This window comes from Chionomys nivalis, chromosome 7 (assembly GCF_950005125.1).
Source record: "Chionomys nivalis chromosome 7, mChiNiv1.1, whole genome shotgun sequence".
NCBI classification, from domain to species: Eukaryota; Metazoa; Chordata; class Mammalia; order Rodentia; family Cricetidae; genus Chionomys; species Chionomys nivalis.
The window spans coordinates 97,641,167-97,657,851 of NC_080092.1; the positions used below are offsets into that span (position 1 = coordinate 97,641,167).

The 16,685-nt window shown below is 56.0% G+C and overlaps 1 protein-coding gene across 3 annotated transcripts in view; it reads left to right on the forward strand.

Moving 5' to 3' along the window:
* Septin9 (septin 9) overlaps window positions 1-16,685 on the forward strand; it is a 160,741-nt gene that overhangs the window by 107,031 nt on the left and 37,025 nt on the right. The gene's annotated exons all lie outside the window — the stretch shown is intronic.

The following is a 16,685-nucleotide window of genomic DNA, read 5'->3' on the forward strand; positions in this document are numbered from 1 at the left end:
TCCTGGGAACGGGATAGGCCTCTTTCTGGTTGCTGAGACCTGGGAGGAGATGGACAGCAAGAATCTAAGAGATTGCACCCCTTGGCCTCCCTCTTTCTCTGGGGTCTCCTGCAACCACGCCAGGGTGCAGGTTGCAGGATGTCTGGTCTCCAGAGACTAGCCACTTCCATTTCACAATCCAGCTGCTCAGGATGCTATGAGCCCCCTGGGCTCTCCTTTCCATTTTTCTGGAACTGAGCTCCATGTTGGGTATTTGTTGCCTTGAACAGCACCCAGATCTCCTGGGACTCAGCCCTGGGCCCTCTGCCTCCACCCTAGGAACCTCAGGTGCAGAAGCAGTCAGAACCCTTGTCATCTCCCTGTCCTGGAGCCAGACAGGGAAGCCAGGACAGTAGCTTGTGACCTGCTTGGCTTCCTGGGAGGCCAGCCAGCTGATGTGGTCCATGGGGACTAGGAGGAGCCCCTGGCCTTGTCTCTTCATTTCCAGGCTCTGGGCTTGAGCAGGCCTCCAGAGCTGTGGGTGGAGGGGTTGAGGTGTGGCTAGCTGGGGTAAGAGAAAGAGGCCTGGAGGATTTAGAAAATGTCTGTCCTTACTGCTGGGCCTGCTGTCCCTGGGAGCCAGGCCTGGCGCTGATGAATGAGAAGGTGATGTTCCTGAGGCTGGATCCGGGAAAGGGGCACTGTTCTCTGCTGCCAATCATTTTCCAAATCAGAGAACTTCAGCCACCCGCCCGCAGCCCACAGCACAGGGAAGCCCTGTGCACTCCTGGTTTCCCCTGCGTGGCTTTGTATTCTGTGTGGATGGGCAGCCTCCTGGGGAAATCTCTTGTTTCCAGGAACACCTCTGCCTGCAGAGAAAGTGTCCCCAGCTCTGCTGTCCCCTGGCTCTGCTCACCTGCCTCTGGTCCAGTGCTGGGGACCCAGATGGGAGACCCAAAAGGTTATGCTATGTCTCCACCAAGCTGTTAGCAGGAACAAGCCACTGGTCCGTCTTCCTGCCACCTGGCTGGAGACCACTCAGGAGAACCACGCTGTACCGGCACGGTGGCCTCTCTGCAAGGCTGTGACCACATGGTTGGATTCCACAACAGCAAGCATGGGGACTTGAATTCAATGCCCAGAACCCTTGAGAAAAGCCAAGCATGGTCGCACTGGGGAGGCAGAGACAGGCAGATCCTTGGGGCCTAACGGTTAGTCAGCCCAGCCAACTTGGTGACCCCCAGGACAGTGAGAGGCACTATCTCTAAAGCAAAGTGTCTGGTGCTGCCCTGAGGAATGATGGTAACTTTCTGGCCTTCATTCATGCATCCCAAAGAAGTGTATCCCCTAAAGGGGACCCATGCTGTGGAGGCTGGGTCTTCATGGGGCGTGGGCATGGAGGTGAGCCCTGGCCATTTCCAGTTACCCATCTTAGCCCTCAGTACCCCGAGACTCTGTACCCCGAGACCCGAGGCCCCCAGTGAGTGATCTCTCCTGCCACTCACGGCCTCCCCTCATACCTGCAGACACTTCCAGGGAGCCCGCTGACACATTTGGACTGTGAGATTTGTTTCTGAACAGCCCTGAAAGGAGAGAATGAGTAAGGAAGCCTGGGGGAGGCCAGAGGGAGGGGGAAATGGCCTGGAAAGTCCAAACATGTGTTTCAGAAGCAGGTGCCAGCATGACATCATCAGGAGGGTGGCTGAGGGCCCCAGCCCGGCCCAACCCAGTCGAAGCTGGCCTTGGCTTTGTTCTGCCATGCTTGGAGCTTTCCATTTTAGGGACAGCTTGGGAGCCGGGCCTCTTATTCTTGGCCGCATTAATATTTCATTAACTCTGAATGCTTACTGTGTTCTTACATGTTCCAAGAGCGAGGTGGTTGTTGAGAAGGCACAGAGAGGGTGAGTCATGGACTCCGGGCCTCTCAGCTTGGAGGGTTTGACGCATGCCTCAGCTGGCAGGTGAAGAGAATTGCGGTTTCCATGGTCTCTACACTGCAGGAGGGGGCAACTTCTGCTTGGCTTTCTTGGCCCAACTGGAGGTATCCGTGGACAATCCAGCAAGTGACAGCCACTCTTCTGTGGCTCTTAGGATAGCTGGGCAGGAGGCAGAGATTCAGGGAACGGTCAGTCCCTCCTGCTTGGACCTGGTCCATTGGCGTTGCTATGGTGCAAGGCAGGTTTCTAAACTGCCAAACTTGCTGGTCCTTTGTGTCTCCTGCTTTGTTCAGGACCCTCCCCTGTGTCCCCCTCCCCCCACCCCCATGTCCCCAAGGCTGATTTGGGCGCTACCAGTTAGGACATGGTCAGAGGTACTCCTCAGCCCACCATATTTTCTGCTGACTTTGCAGTGTTCAGCGTTGGCAGTCTCTTTGTGACTCAGTTGACGTGTCTATAAAATGGGCCGACTGGCGTCTTCCTCCCTCCTAAGACTTTGGGAAGAATCTGGTGAGAGGCGTTTGCTGGAAAGTCCTTTGCACTGACAGGTTTTCGAGCTGGCCGCGGCTTGTTTGGTAGAGTGCTCGCCTCGCGTGAAGAAGGCCCTGGGTTCAGTGTCCGGTGCTGTGTAAACCAAGTGCAGGAAGCTAGACATCCAACTGATCCTTGACTACGGAGCGAGTTCGAGGACATCCTGGACGGCATGAGAATCCTGCATCTAAATAAATAAGTAAAGCAAAGTGCTTTTCAGAGCAGTGCTAAGCAGTGGTTTGCTGGGGCCTCGAGCCAACGGAAATCTAGGTCCTTCTGGAGCCTGGGTGCTGAGGGAGGGCTGAAGTTAGTGCAGGCTCAGTGCCCAGGAGGAAGTGGGGGAATCCGGGGCTGGGATCCTGCCTGTCAGGGTAGGAGCCAGCCTCGATTCCCATCGGTAAGGAAGGGATAGGTGATCCGGATCTGTGTGGGACTGAGTGACACCATATAACCCCCTGTCAGTCTCAGCCTGCCCGTACACAGTGGGACCTGGGCCAAAGCGAGCTCTTCACCCCCAGCCCACTCCCTCAGCCAGCTGTTCCTGGTGGCCTGCCCTCCCCTAGAACCCCACGGGCCCACACTACATGATCCAAGCATGGGAAGAAGGGCCCAGCTGTGGGAGGTCATGCTGGCCCGGGACTGAGTCTGCAGCACCGGCCTCCCAGGAAAACCAGCTGCACGGGAAGCAAGCCAGCAGCTCCGGAAGTCCATGTGATACAGGCTGGACTCCTGGCCTGTCTCTGTGACCTATTCCTTCTGTGGTTCAGAGTCACCATGGCCAGTCACTGCCAAGCTTGAGACCTGTCTCTGTGAGGCTCCTGCCGAGGCCCAGCCCTCCCCAACTACACTAACGTCTCCTGCACCGTCCAGTCCGTTCAGACTGAGTAGGGTCCCAAAGGCAGGAAGCAGCTTCTGGCCCCTCCCATGAATGACTGTCCTCACCCGACGCTGCCCCCTGCAGTCTGTCCTTTACAGTGGCAGCCACAACCCCACCACACCACAGCCCCAAGAGAGCTATCCAGGCGATTTGTGTGAAGAGCGCCCCCTGGCTGTGTGTGGTGGTCTCACGTCGTTTGGCCAAAGCCACTCTGTCCATTGTGATTGGGGCGCCTCCAGGGACTTAGAGGCTTGTCTTCACAGCCGGGCTTACAGTGCCTGCACCTTGCTGGGGAGAGGTGGGCCTTCCTTGGCTGCCTCACTCTGGTCCTGCCTTCATGGCCGTGGCCTCAGAGGGATTGTCCTTAGCAGCCAACACAGCCAAAGTCCCTGCCTGTGGAGGCTCTGCAAGCAGCAGTGAGTGTCTGCCAGCCCGGTCATTTGAATTTTATTTTTACATTTTATTTAGTGTGTGTGCGCCACAGCACACATGTGCAAGTCAGGGGGTATTTAACAGGAATCCGTCCCTCTGGCCGCAAACAACGGCCCTCGGAGACTGCTCTCTGGCCCTCGTCATGGGCTGTCTGTGGTGGCAGGGGGGTACTGGCTTGTCATTCATGCTTCGGGGTGGAGAAGACACTGCCGTGGAAACCTGAAGAAGCGGTCACAGAGGGCACCCAGGCAGAAGCGGCAGGTAGCTGAGCTGCTGCTGTGCCTGCAATGGATGGGTTGCTGGGGGTCAGTTAGTGCCAGGCGTGAAGAGAGGCTGTGTTCACATGGGTGTGTGTGAGTGAACACTGGCACAGGCCTCTGGTGGGAATCACATTGTGTGTGAGGGGTAGTGTGAGCGTACCCCTCTCCCTGCAGCAGCCCCTAAATCGTGAACGAGTGCCTCCGGTGCCAATCTGGTGCCAGTGGATGGAGGTGGGAAGAGGAGAGAGAGGCAGTGTGGGCCTGTTGCTGCCAACCTGATGGGGGATTGGGAGAGCACAGAGGGAGGGCAAGAATGTTCTAGAACCACAGAAGAGGCAAGTGATGGTTGTGCATGCCTCCGGTTCCTGTACTTGGGAAGCTGAGGCAAGAGAATTCAGAGTTTGAGGTTATCTTGGACTATATAGAGATACCTTGCCACACACACACAATAAAAACAAAAAACAAACAACAACAAACAAACAGTACCCCCGTCCCGCAGCCACCATCCAGTAGGTCTTCCAGGTTTGCTGTAGAATCTAGGAGGTGCCAGCCTCTCCCTCCTGTGTGCCTGGCAGGCATGGTGAATCAACTGTGTTTCTTGTCCCTGGCTTGGGGCTCCATCACTGTGTCAAGGATTCCAAGGCCAGGTGGCAGGCTTGTGCTGTGGATAGGTACTGTTTGCCTAGGGCGAGGGGAAGATGGTGGATAGGTACCTAAACTGCTCCATTTGACCTTCGTGTACCATACCTACCCGGGCACTGCCAGCTCTGATGTCACACTCTGTCCTGATGTTGGGGCCACGTAGCACCCAGGGTCTGGTCACCTGGACCAGGCCAGGTCAGTATTTGAATTGGACTTAGCGTCTTTGTTATACACTGAGCACTCTGGTCAGCCCTGGTATCCAGGTACCCCATTTGTCATCGTGGCCATCCTATCATATGGCTGCCCCAGAACTAGCCTTTCATCCCCGCTTGCCCGTCAATGAGCCCACCCGTCTCTACTGTCTCTAACACGCTCTGAAATTTAGGAGGCCCAGAGAGGCTGAGTTGCTGGCAAACAGTCACACAGCAGAAACCTGGCAGTAATAGGATGCAAGCCAGACCTGTGTGTGACTCCCCAGATGTCTTGGGGCCAAAGACATGTATATGCAAGGAAGCCAAATGGCCTTGTCTGAGACACGGTGACCTGGTGCACCCTGGACTGTCGACAGTACCAGCCACCTCTGGGCATGCAGTCCCATTGATGATGTTGTGGTAAGAGAGAGGGCTGTGATCTGTGTGTTGCTCTGTGCCCACCCGCAAACTGGTTGTGCTTTCTGGAACCTTCTGGTCTCCTTGTGTAGAAACAGATTCTAAGAGTCCTAGCCACGGCTGGTTAGACACCACGTTCAGGGGTCAGTGGTGCAGGCAGGCCTGTGACTGTTCGTTTCCCCGTGAGGACGGTGACCGTGGCTGCTGTGGTGGGGTTAACGCCCTGCACACTGGTGTCTAGAAAGGGTATGTTCTGCCCACTTTCTTACCTGTGAATCAGGCGTCCAGTCCCCGCCAGCCTTCATCGTGGCCAGAGGAAGAGATGGCATTAGGGGCAGGAACTGACCTAGTGAGGGCGCAAGCCACCCCTCCATCTTCAGCCTGGAGCCCTCCACCCCACCCTCCTCTTCTGGATCCTCTGTCAGTGGAACTAGCCAAGGTCTCGAGCGCCCCTGGAGGGCTGGATCCAGAGGACTCCACGGATCTGGCCGAGGACAGCCTTCCTTCCTATACCCTGAGCTCCCTCCGTGTATGCGTCTTTTTCCTGGGGCTGTCGTGCCTGCCTGGGTGGGGGATCCCCAGCAGACCGGATGAAGCGGAGCATGTTGACACAAACCCTGGCTGAACCCCAGTGTTCTTTGCAGCCAGCGGTGGCTTGTGTTGGGATTGGGAAAGGGACCACGGTGGCGCCTGCCCTACATCCAGTTCTTGGCGCAGGGATAGTTCTGAGGAGTGATTCCCGCCTCCCAGAGCTGCTGAGGAAGTCTTTAACCAGGCCTGCCCTGCCAGCAGCGCTTGTATCTGCCCTTCGCCAGGCAAGGCAGGGCTGCTGGGAGTGCTGTCTTCTCACTGGGAAGCCCCTGCTTTTCCTGATTATTTTTTTGTTTTGAGGTAGCACTCTGTAGGCCAGGCTGACTGCAGACTCCAGACAGTTCTCCTGTCTCTGCTAAGGCCTTGGAGCCATGCACCACCACACTCAGTATTTTTAATTCGTTCATTTTTAAATTTGAGATGGGCTTTCATGTAGCCCAGGTTGGTCTTGAACTTCTGATCGTCCTGCTTCCTCTGCTAAGTGCTGGGATTAACAGATATGTACTGCCATGCCTGGTTGATGACCTCATGTGTGTATATTTTTACATCTTTTTGTGTGTGAGTGTACAACTGTCTGTCCATCTGTCTGTCCATTCATCTGTCCATCTATCCATCCACCTGTCTATCTATCATCCATCCATCCATCCATCCATCCATCCATCCATCCATCCATTCGTCCATCCATCCACCCATCCGTCAGTCTTTCCGCCCACACATCTGTCTATCCATCCATCCATCCATCCATCCATCCATCCACCCATTAGTCTGTCTGTATGTTCATTCAACTATCCGCCCACCCATCTATCCATCCACCCACTCAAAGACTGCAGCCGGTCCAGACTTCCAGCTGAGATGTGGGAATGGCGAGCCACAGAGACAGAACAAAGCCCTGCTCCCTGGCTTCCTGTTTCTGATTAGAATGTGAAGTTCTTGGAGACTTATCCTTGCTGTGTCCCCTCTGTCCTTGGAGTGGGTGGACAGAGGAAGGCTCTCTTGCTGTGTGTCAACATTGAGTTGCTTAACCCTTCTGTGCCCATTCCTGATTTCACAGATGGGAGCAGTGGAAGAATTGAGTGGGGCTTAGGAAAGTCTCGGGGAGGGGGGTCCCGGGGTGGGGGTAGTGATGTGAGGCACCGGAAACGGTGGTGCTCACCAGAGGCTTGTGTGACAGTTTCCCTTCTCAGCCTATTCTTGGATCTCAGGATGCTGACAGGGACTGAATGCTTTCCCTGGAAGCCATCAAGAGGGGGGTGGACCCAGAGTTGCTGGCGTGGGAGCTGCTGCCATCACAGTCTCTGTTCTCACAGGGAACCTCTGTCCCTGTCCTCTCTGAGAGAGGACTGTCCACCGAAGGCACTGCTGACTCTTCAAAAGAGCCCCTCCCTCCCCAGGGCTCCCACCCACCTTAGCTGCTGTGTTAAGCTTCCCGGCAGCAGAGAGCTGGGCTCCAAATACCTTTAGCTGCGAGGGAGAGTTTGCTAAAATCTAAAATTCAAAATGTTCTGTCCTTGAACCCAGGCAGCCCAAGGATGTTCTGGACGACCGCTTATTTGCTGTCCTTGGCCCCTGGGCCCATCCTTGCTGTGGAGTTCTTTGCTAGCCAGAAACCCCTCTGGGAAGCCCCTTGGGGTGCTCAGCTGCTGCCTGTTTCGGCACACCAAGACTGAAGCGCAAGTGTGGTGGTGTCCCCCAGCTCCAACAGAGCAGGCAAGGGATTCCCTAGTCCACGAGGGGCTGGACAAGAGAGGCAGAGCAGCCAACCTACGAAGGAGGGAGCAAGGCCCCCTGTACTCCGACCAGATCTGTGCAGACCTCTCATTTAGCCGCCAGAAGGCACAGGACGCCAGCTGCTTCCCAGTCACCCTCGAGCCTGGCACGGCCTCCTCGGGAGCAGCAGCTGTGCCCTGCGCTGACCCATCAGCTTTCTAGGGCCCAAGAGGGGTTGGGCTGAGACTCAAGTGTGCCCAGCTGCCCATGATGGCTGAGAGGCTGACACCATGGGGTGGAGTGTGCAAAGGAAGAGAAGCGTTGGCACATACGGTGGTGGCTGGTCCTCCGCGTCCACGGGGATCCCTACCTTTCCCTCCTTGCAGGGACCTTAGGCCAGGCGCTGGCCTTCACGTCACCCGTGTGGATTTCTGTGCTGCATTCTCTCCCCTGATCATTTTCACTCATCAGGTTCTAACAAAGCCCTTCCTTCAGCTGAGAAGGCCCCTTACCTAGAGGAAATACCCGGTGGGACTTCCGACAATCTCGGCCTTATGTGTGTTGGCAGAGCCAGGCCACAGCACTTGTCTGCAGTTCCCAGCTTTGGCTTTGGTGGTCTGATGCACCACAGGATTGCTCTGTGAGGCCTGTACTGTGACAGGGGCCTTCCCTCTGCATTGGCCTGCTGTCCGCATGCATTGCTTTGGGACCTGAGCATCTTGTCCAGAGCAAGATTGGCAGGGACTCAGCCTCTAGCCTCAGCATCTGCCAGCAGTGTGGCTTGGGACATTTACCGCAGGGTCTCTGTGTTTGTGTCACTTCGATCACCTCTCAGGACTCTGAGTAGAGGGGGATGGCTGGCGGGGCTGCAGAGGCTGGCAGAGGGTCTCAGGGGCTTCGTGGCCCTGCTAATCCTGGTCTGGATGTGTGGAACACAGCCCATCGACTTCTGTTGAGGTGGAAATGCAAGACAGCCCTGTACCCTACAGGGTCAGGGCTCAGGCTGCCATGGGCTCCATGGCTAGATCTGGAGCAGGGGAGAGAAGAGGGTTTTTAGGAGGTCAGAGTGGTCACACAGCCTCCTCACATCCGGACACTGGAACAGCCCCAGGGGTCCCTGTGCTCTCTGACTCAGAGAAAGGTCACCTTCTGCAACCAAGACTGAAGTCCAGCTTCTGTTGCTGCCGGAGGGGACAGGGCTGACAGGAAGCAGGACTTACCCTTGGCTGCCGGACAGTTGCCCATCCAAGCGCTAACCGAGCCAACGCTGCTGAGCTTCTGACCTGAGACGTGATCCATCATAGTCAAGTGGCTATGGTAACTAGAGCTTCCTGTGGCCCCAGAATGTCCTAAAGTCAGAATTTCCTTGAGTCCGTCAGCCCTGTCATGCTGGTTCTTACCATTATCAACGTTTCACAGAGAAAGAACAGAAGGCACAGAGAGGTTAAACAAGTCCTCTAAGAACACACAGCTGTTGGGTAAGGCAAATGGATAGTTTAAATTTGAATCCCTTCCCTGGCCATTTGTCACCTGGCATTTGTCACCTGCCTTTGTTGCAGGACATGTGTTCCTGGTGCTCACTGCTGTCTCTGCTCTGATGGTTTGCACCTTTGCTGGGACCAGAAAGCCTTGAAGATGTGGCTCTCATGAAGGGGTTAACGTGCCCCCCCCCCAATGCCCCAGCTTTCCCAGGACCAGGGCCAGAACAGAGAGGCCTTATCTGCAGAGGAAGGGCGGGTGGGCGGGATGTGGGACTCTACAAGCTCCTCTCCACCTCAGCTCCAGCACCTTCTGTGGGCCAGCTGTTGAGAGGACCGAGGGCAGAGGGGAGGGAGCCAGTCAATGTGGGATTCATTACTGGGGCTGGGCAGAGAAATCTCCTGAGGTAGGACGGAGGTGGGGCCTCCTGGAGAAGAGGCCTAGATGCCACCAGTGACTGAGGGAAGGGGAGGGTCCCCGCTTCCCCTCTTTCCTTTTCCTGTGCTTGAAGCAGCTGTCTTCCCTGCAGGGGTGTGGCCTGACCTTTCTGGCCTCTGCCACCTACTGCCTGTTGGGCTGCAGTGGCCCCATGGGTGGAGGCTAAGCTTAGGAGGGTGCGGAGGAGGAGCATCAGCTCCTCTATCTTGGAAGTAACTGAAAGCCGCTAGGCTTCCTGCAGCCTTGGGGCTGACCCCGGAGAAGGCCGGGGCTGCTGGGTTGGGGCCGAGCTGCAGCAAGTCCTGAGGGCATGGTGTGACTACACCCATGGACTACACAGCGGGCTCCAGACTGGACAGGGCACTGAAGGGCGGGGTTGGGGGGAGGGGGGACGCCCAAAGCCCAAATGTCATTACCTAGAGGAAGCGTGGGTGGGGATTCTAGAAGCCTTGATTGTGCTGTGGAGCGAATGTAGGGTGTAGGACCGAGGCACCCTGGAGGAGACTCCAGCACACATAGGTTATAGAAGACAACCTCTAGGAAACAGGCCCAGAGTGGCAAAGTAACTTTTCTGAGGTCACACAGTCCGGCTTTGATGCCTCTCTCATGTAGCTCAGAGCTCCTGGGTTACATCTCAGCCATCCAGCCCCAGTAAGGCCTGCTGCAGAAGTGGTTGGAAGGCCAGAGACAGGGAGAAGTGAGCCGTAGCCCTGGCCGGGAGCAGACACTGCCCTGCCCCAGCCGGACCTCTGTGGGGAGTCAGAGAGCAGGGCTGGGAGAGGCTGTCTCCACCCCCACGCAGGAAGGCCACATTTGTTCTCTTGGGGTCTCTCCAGTGGGACCTGAGGCCTCTCTGTCTGGGACGGATGAGGGGAGGAGCCTCCCAATGGTTCCAGTGAGGGTCCTCCAGTCACCATTGCTGCACCGGCACCGGCACCGGCAGAGAGCCTGGTGGAGCCTGAGGGACTCACAGATCCAGAGTGGAGGCTGTCTGTAGGGAGGCTCCCTCTCTCTCTCTCCCTCTAAAGATTTAGTTATGCTTATTTAATGTGTGTTAAGCACCACATGCCTGCCTAAGACCCACAGAGGTCAAAAAAGGGCATTGGATCCCCTGGATCTGGGCGGGGGGGGGGGGGCTCTGAGACAGGTGTGGAGAGCCGCCATGTGGGTGCTGGGTACTGAACTTGGATCCTGTGCTAGGGCAGCCGGTGCTCTTTACCTCTGAGCCGTCCCTCCAGCACAGAAGACTCCTTTAAACCCCTTTATGCATTTATTATCATTATTAGCGTGTAGATATGTGTGTGCATGCATGCACATGCCATGGCACACACATGGAGGTCAGAGGGCAGTTTTGTAGAGTCAGCTCTCTGTCCATCTTTATGTAGGTCCCAGGAGTTGAATTCAGGTCACCAGGCTGGTGCAGGAAGCCCTTTACCTACTGAGCCATCTCTCTGCCCGGGGCCTCACTGTCTCCCAGGTCTATCCTGCTATACACCTGTGGGCCTGCCCCTCCTGCCCTTGGGGCAGCCAGGCCCCTGAGGCAGCATCTTCCAGGGCCTGCCCCAGGTCAGAGGTCACATTGGGAGCCGCTAGTGTGTGCTGGATGCTGACTAATACTAATGGCGATTTTTTTTTTTTCTGGGCAGGGTCTCACTATGTAATTCCGGCTGTCCTAGAACTTACTCTGTAGAGATCCGCCTGCCTCTGCCTCCTGAGTTCTGGCATTGAAGTCGTGCGTCACCACTCCCAGCCGAGCCTATGTGAATTAGAGTTCATTAAGACTTTATCAGTGAACCGAACACAGGTCCTCAGTCGGGGGTTGTGGGCTACTCAAGAGGGCCCTGCCTAGCTCTCTTCCTGATAGCGAGGTGTATGGCTTTTGTGGGAAGGAACTGAGGTGAGTTCTCGGTGTGGCTTTGCAGGTGCTGTAGGTTACAGCTGATAACGGGTCACCAGGTCACCGCAGGGATGCCTGAGTTAAGTGAGTTTTTACTGTAAATGGAGTTCTTAGTCTTGCCTGTGAGATTCCCAGAAATTTGGGGGTTCACTTCTGGGAACAGGGTCGGGCCATACTCAAAGGGCGTCTGCGCTCAGGCCTGAAGCATGTCTCGTTGCTATCTTCACATTCTTACACGAAAATATCTCCCTATAAAAAGAATGTGGTCTCCCTGCTAAACCCATCATTGCAATGTTGTTAATTGGGCAGAAATTTTGAACCGGAGACTGCAGACTCCAGAGGGAGGGCTCCCTCCCCTCCCAATGTCGCCTGGCTTTCTGGCCTGGTTTTCTATCCTGCCTCTGTCTCATTCTGGCATGTCCTGGCTGAGGAGCCCGCGGTATCTGCTCACTGTATGGTGTATGGGGCTCTAACTGCCCACGGGTAGGGGGCTCAGGTGCTCATGGGATACACCCTGCCTGTGGGTGCCTCGCCAGGTGACCAAGAGAAAAGTTGGTGAGGTTTGAGAGGCACTTTGAGACCAAGGGACAGATAGATGGTGACAGATCTGTCCTATGCTCTGTTCCACACAGCAGCAATGAGGAGTGACATACCGCTCCTCATCTTAGAGATAGCAGGGATTGGAGTCCAAGTAGACAGACTCAGGTCTGTGGTCCAACCCTTACATGTCTACTGGGATCAGAGTTGCCCGTGGCCATGCTTCAGTGGCCGGGTGTGAGGCAAAAGCATGCTTCATGGGGTTCCTGAGGGAGATGCACATGGGTCTAATGCCACCCAAGGGTCCTTCGGAGTGGGAAGTGTCCTGGAGTGCGGTGTGAGAAAGGCCAGGCCGAAGGAAAAGGGAGGATCAAGAACCAGGAAGTTGAGGTAGAAAAGGCCAGAAAACAGATTCAACCCCAGAAGCTCAAGCGAGGAGAGGCCTGTGGACACCCTGACCTAGTTCGACTTCTGACCGACCCCTGGCTCAGGAAGATAACACACCGTTGTCTCTGTCACCACTGAGTCACCGAGTGTATGACCGGAAACACACAGCCAGGGAGGTGATCCTGTTCTGGAACGCCTGGAGGCATTCGCCGGCAGGGCTACAGCTCTGGAAGATTCTAGATGCTTCTAGATTCTGCCAGCGAAGAACATGTTCCCCCACCCCCCGCACCCCAGTGGGAAAGAAACTGGGAACAAAACTGTTAGTTCCCTTTTCGCAGATGGAGGTGAGGGTGGGCTGGCCACCTGTTTCTCTTTCGGCAGTGTGGACTTTCAGATTCGTGATTATATACCCAGGGTCATGCAAAGGGCACGGCCCCCACTGATTTCCTGCTCCTCATCTGCAGTGCTCTTCTACCTGGCAGTGTGCGGGTCCCAGGACGACAGTGTGAGCAGACCGCGACCCTCTTATTCCCCCTCCATCCCTGACCAAGCATGCAGTGGAATAGTGCTGGCTCCTCCGGCTGGATGCTGAGCCTGTAGCAGGGGGTTCTCTTGGTCCCTTCCTCCCTTCTCCAGGCTCTTGCCTGTGGCCAAAAGTCAGTCTTTCACTGAGCTGAGTGGGTATGGATGGAGCAGCTCCCTGCTGTCCAGCCTCTGTAATCCTCGTGCCCCAGACTGGACGTGCCATTGCCCATGTCTGCAGCCTCCTACTTTCCCCTCTTCCTCCTCTCAGGGACCCTGGAATGGCTTCTCTATGGCTTGTAAAGGCCTTTCAAGTGTATTGTGTGTGAGGTCTGCTTCCGAAGGGGCACTGGATTCCGGGACTCTGGCTGTTCTTTGTACCACAGGCCCTAGCCAGGAGCTGCAGGTGACCATGTCATGCCGCTTAGTCTTGACTTTCAGCTGTGCACGGTGCCTGCATGTGTGTGTGGAGGCCAGAGGAGGATGTTCTGCCTCTCTCTATGCTCTCTCACCGAGCCTGGAGCTGGGCCAGCGGCCAGGAAGCCCCACGATCCTCCTGTCCGTGCCTCCCACAGCACTGGAGCCCATGTGACCTCTCATGTCGGTGCTGGGGATTCAAACTCAGGTCCTCACGGTTTTGCAGCAAGTGCTCTACCCTCCGAGCCATCTTCTCAGCTTCCCATCTTGGCCTTCGTGTGAGGGCTTGTGTCTGTGAGGTACCCAGGGCCCTAGCCTTTGTACGCGAGGATAAAATTCTCCCAGTGCTGACGGTGTTAACATGGATTGCAGAGAAAACGTGCCCAGAAGACCTTTTGCGTGCGACACCACGGTTTCAAGCACAGACAAGCATAGCTGGCAGGCAGTAGCAGTTTCTGCTTATTCCTTTCTTGCAGCAGGGAGCCTCGGTCTGTGCCCAGTGGTGGTCGCTCCCTTCTTTCCAGCTGCCTGTGACCACACCCTCCACCTCCTCGCCAGCCCAGGAGACTGCTCCTCTGGGATCCTCTGCTAAGCCAGTCTGCCCGTGCCATCTTCCCACTCTCCCGGGTATCCCTCTTCCTCCTTAGCAAACGAGAACCCCCCTCTTAGAGATTAGGATGCTTGCCCAGCTAGAATTCTCATGTACCTTGGTAGCTCATGAACAGGATCAGTAGCCCCATGCCAGGGCGCAACTTGCCCAAAGGATACGAGATTATCTGAAGGGGAGGTGGTGAGTGTGGCCACTCTGAAACAACACCATCCCCCTCGGGTCTCAGCACACTCAGCCGTTAGAAGTGCGTGTGCCCACATTTGGTCCTAAGTCATCGATTCTCAATCCCAGCTACACATTAGGGACTAGGTGGATGACAGGTACTGGGGTCCACTCCCCCACAGGTGGGGGTCCCACTCCCTGTGTTACATGGACAGTGCTATGCTCTTCAGAATGAGAGTGGGGCTATACTGAACCCATTTTTAGAAGACAAATAAATAGCTTGCCCTTTCTACCCCCTCCCCATCTCCTGGGCCTGGGGTGCCATCAGAAACACCAAAATAGAGTTTGGCCTAAAATCCAGCATCTGAGGACTTCAAGTGTGTGTGTGGGTACTGTACTAGCTGCAGGGTGGGAAGACTAGGAGCTTCCCTGGCAGCAGCCTGGTGTACCCAGCCTGCCAATCCTCTCTTGGCGCCCAGGAGCCCACAGGGCTGAACACCTGGGTGCTTTGGGACTTGTCGCCTTGGAAATAGGAAGGTCTGGTGGGTTTTTTGGCTGCATTTGCTTGGGGTGAGGTGAAGGGCCCAAGGGAGGGAGTGGCAGAGGCTGGAACCAGGGTCACGCTTCAGGCTGAGATAGCATAGAGTTGCCAGGCGGTGGTGGCACAGCCCTTTAATCCCAGCCCTGGGGAGGCAGAGGTGGGCAGATCTCCGTGAGTTTGAGGCCAGCCTGGTCTATAGAGTGATTTCCAGTACAACCTGAATTCCAGGGCTACACAGAGAAACCCCATCTCAAAAACAAAACAAGACAAAAAGATAGCACGGAATGACAGAAGACACAACCTATCCAGCTCTCTGTGTTCGAGATGGTCCTACAGTGCAGTGCAGGCTGGTTTTAGAACTCAGTCCTCCTGCCTCGGCTTGTCGCATTCTGGGATTGCAGGTGTGCACCACCAAGGCCTGCATGCATCTGGGTGCTACTTTCTGATGAGGGGAAGGGTGGGACTTCTTAGAAAAGCGGAAATGGGCCTATCCTGCCCTGTGGTTACCAAGGAGACCAGGAGGGGACAGGGCCTGTAGAGTCAGCAGCAAGTCCTCCAGGCTGTGGAGGGACCCAGGTTCGGGGTGGGGAATGTCACCTGTGCTTGTGAACACAGGGAGGGCATCCTGGAGGTGGTGGTGTCTGGGAAACCATGGAGCCCAGCTGAGGAGTAGTGCAGTGTGTGTTCTTAGAAAACAGCACAGGCTGAGGTTGGATGAACCGGGGTACAGGGGCGCTCAGCCCCAAGGAAGAGTTCTGCTGTAGAAGTTGTATGGGAAAAGGAGGAAGACGGGAAGTAGACAACACCGAGGGATTGCGGAATGGGTATTGCCACCAACTGTACGGGGTGTGGCAGGAAAGGGCAGCTGTAACACTGGAAAAGCTAAGCGCATTAGGGCTGGCAGGACAGGGCCCTGGGACCTGAGAGGATGGGTAGAGTCTTGGGACTGAGGTGGGAGAAAGCAGGGCACGGGCAGCCAAAGCTGGGATCTCAGGCATGTGGGTTAAGAGCAGGACCTGTGGAGGGAGGAGGGGTGTGGAGAGATGGGTCCAAGCTAGGAAGGGCTTGGAACCAGACACATGAAGGAGGCAGAGGGGAGGTCACCCCAGGAAGCCACGTTGAAAAGCGAAAGGGAAATAGGTCCCAGGAAGGGTCCTTCAAGGGCTGTCCTCAGGATCTGTGGGCGTGGACTGAGATGGGCCATGAGGAATCCTCCAGAGCCCTGAAGATGTGTGGTTGGCAGAGGCCAGATGGCCAGGGCCAAGAGTGAGTGGGCGCTAGGAAGAGGGGACATGAGTGGGCTCTTAAGAATCAACACTTGGAAGAGCAAGAGCGGGCCACTCAGCTCTGGAGATTGGGGCAGCATAGCTTCACCCGGGCCCACTGTTTGCATTGGCGAGACACGTCCTGGGGCCTCTCCCTTCCTAGCACCGCCTCAAAGCCTTTTGGCAGGGTGTTCCGTGCAGCTTTTGGTGGTATAGGAGGCACACGACGGACCCCTGGGGCACCCATAGTGCCACACAGCCCACTTGCAAGTGCCAGCCTTGCCCCTGGCCTCCTGCACTAGAGCCTCAGAGGGGCGGGCGGGAGGGATATTTTTCTGGGCATTTGTTTGGAAGCATCTGCCGCACGTGTGAACTGTTGCCTGGGTGGATGGAAGGTGGTTGGCAGGAGGGTGAGCTCTGTCTAAGCCAGGTGCCTACTGGGAGAGAATGTGTGTGTGTGTGTGTGTGTGTGTGTGTCCACACGTGTGCCGCGCTCACACATGTGCGTTCATCCCTCTTTCCTGCTGGCTTGATTCTGCATATAGAGCAAAGTGTGGGTGTCTTGCACTTCCTGGCAGGTGTCAACCTCTGAAATGGCCTCGTCTTCACATCGGTTTTTCAGAGGAGGTGGAAGTCCCTGCTGTCACCAAGAAGGACTGTGGGTGCTGCTCCCACCAGGAGAGCATAGACAAAGACTCAAAGGGGGGCTTTTTCAGCCAAGTGCCTGGTAGAAGATTAGGGGCTTTCTCTGCTTTAGGGTAAGACTTGTCGGATGTGGACCAGGCTTGGGACTATCCCAGGAGTCCACTCAGGAGCTTGAAGGATGGCATCCTGCTGCACTGCTTGAGTGTGTACCTCCCCTGTGG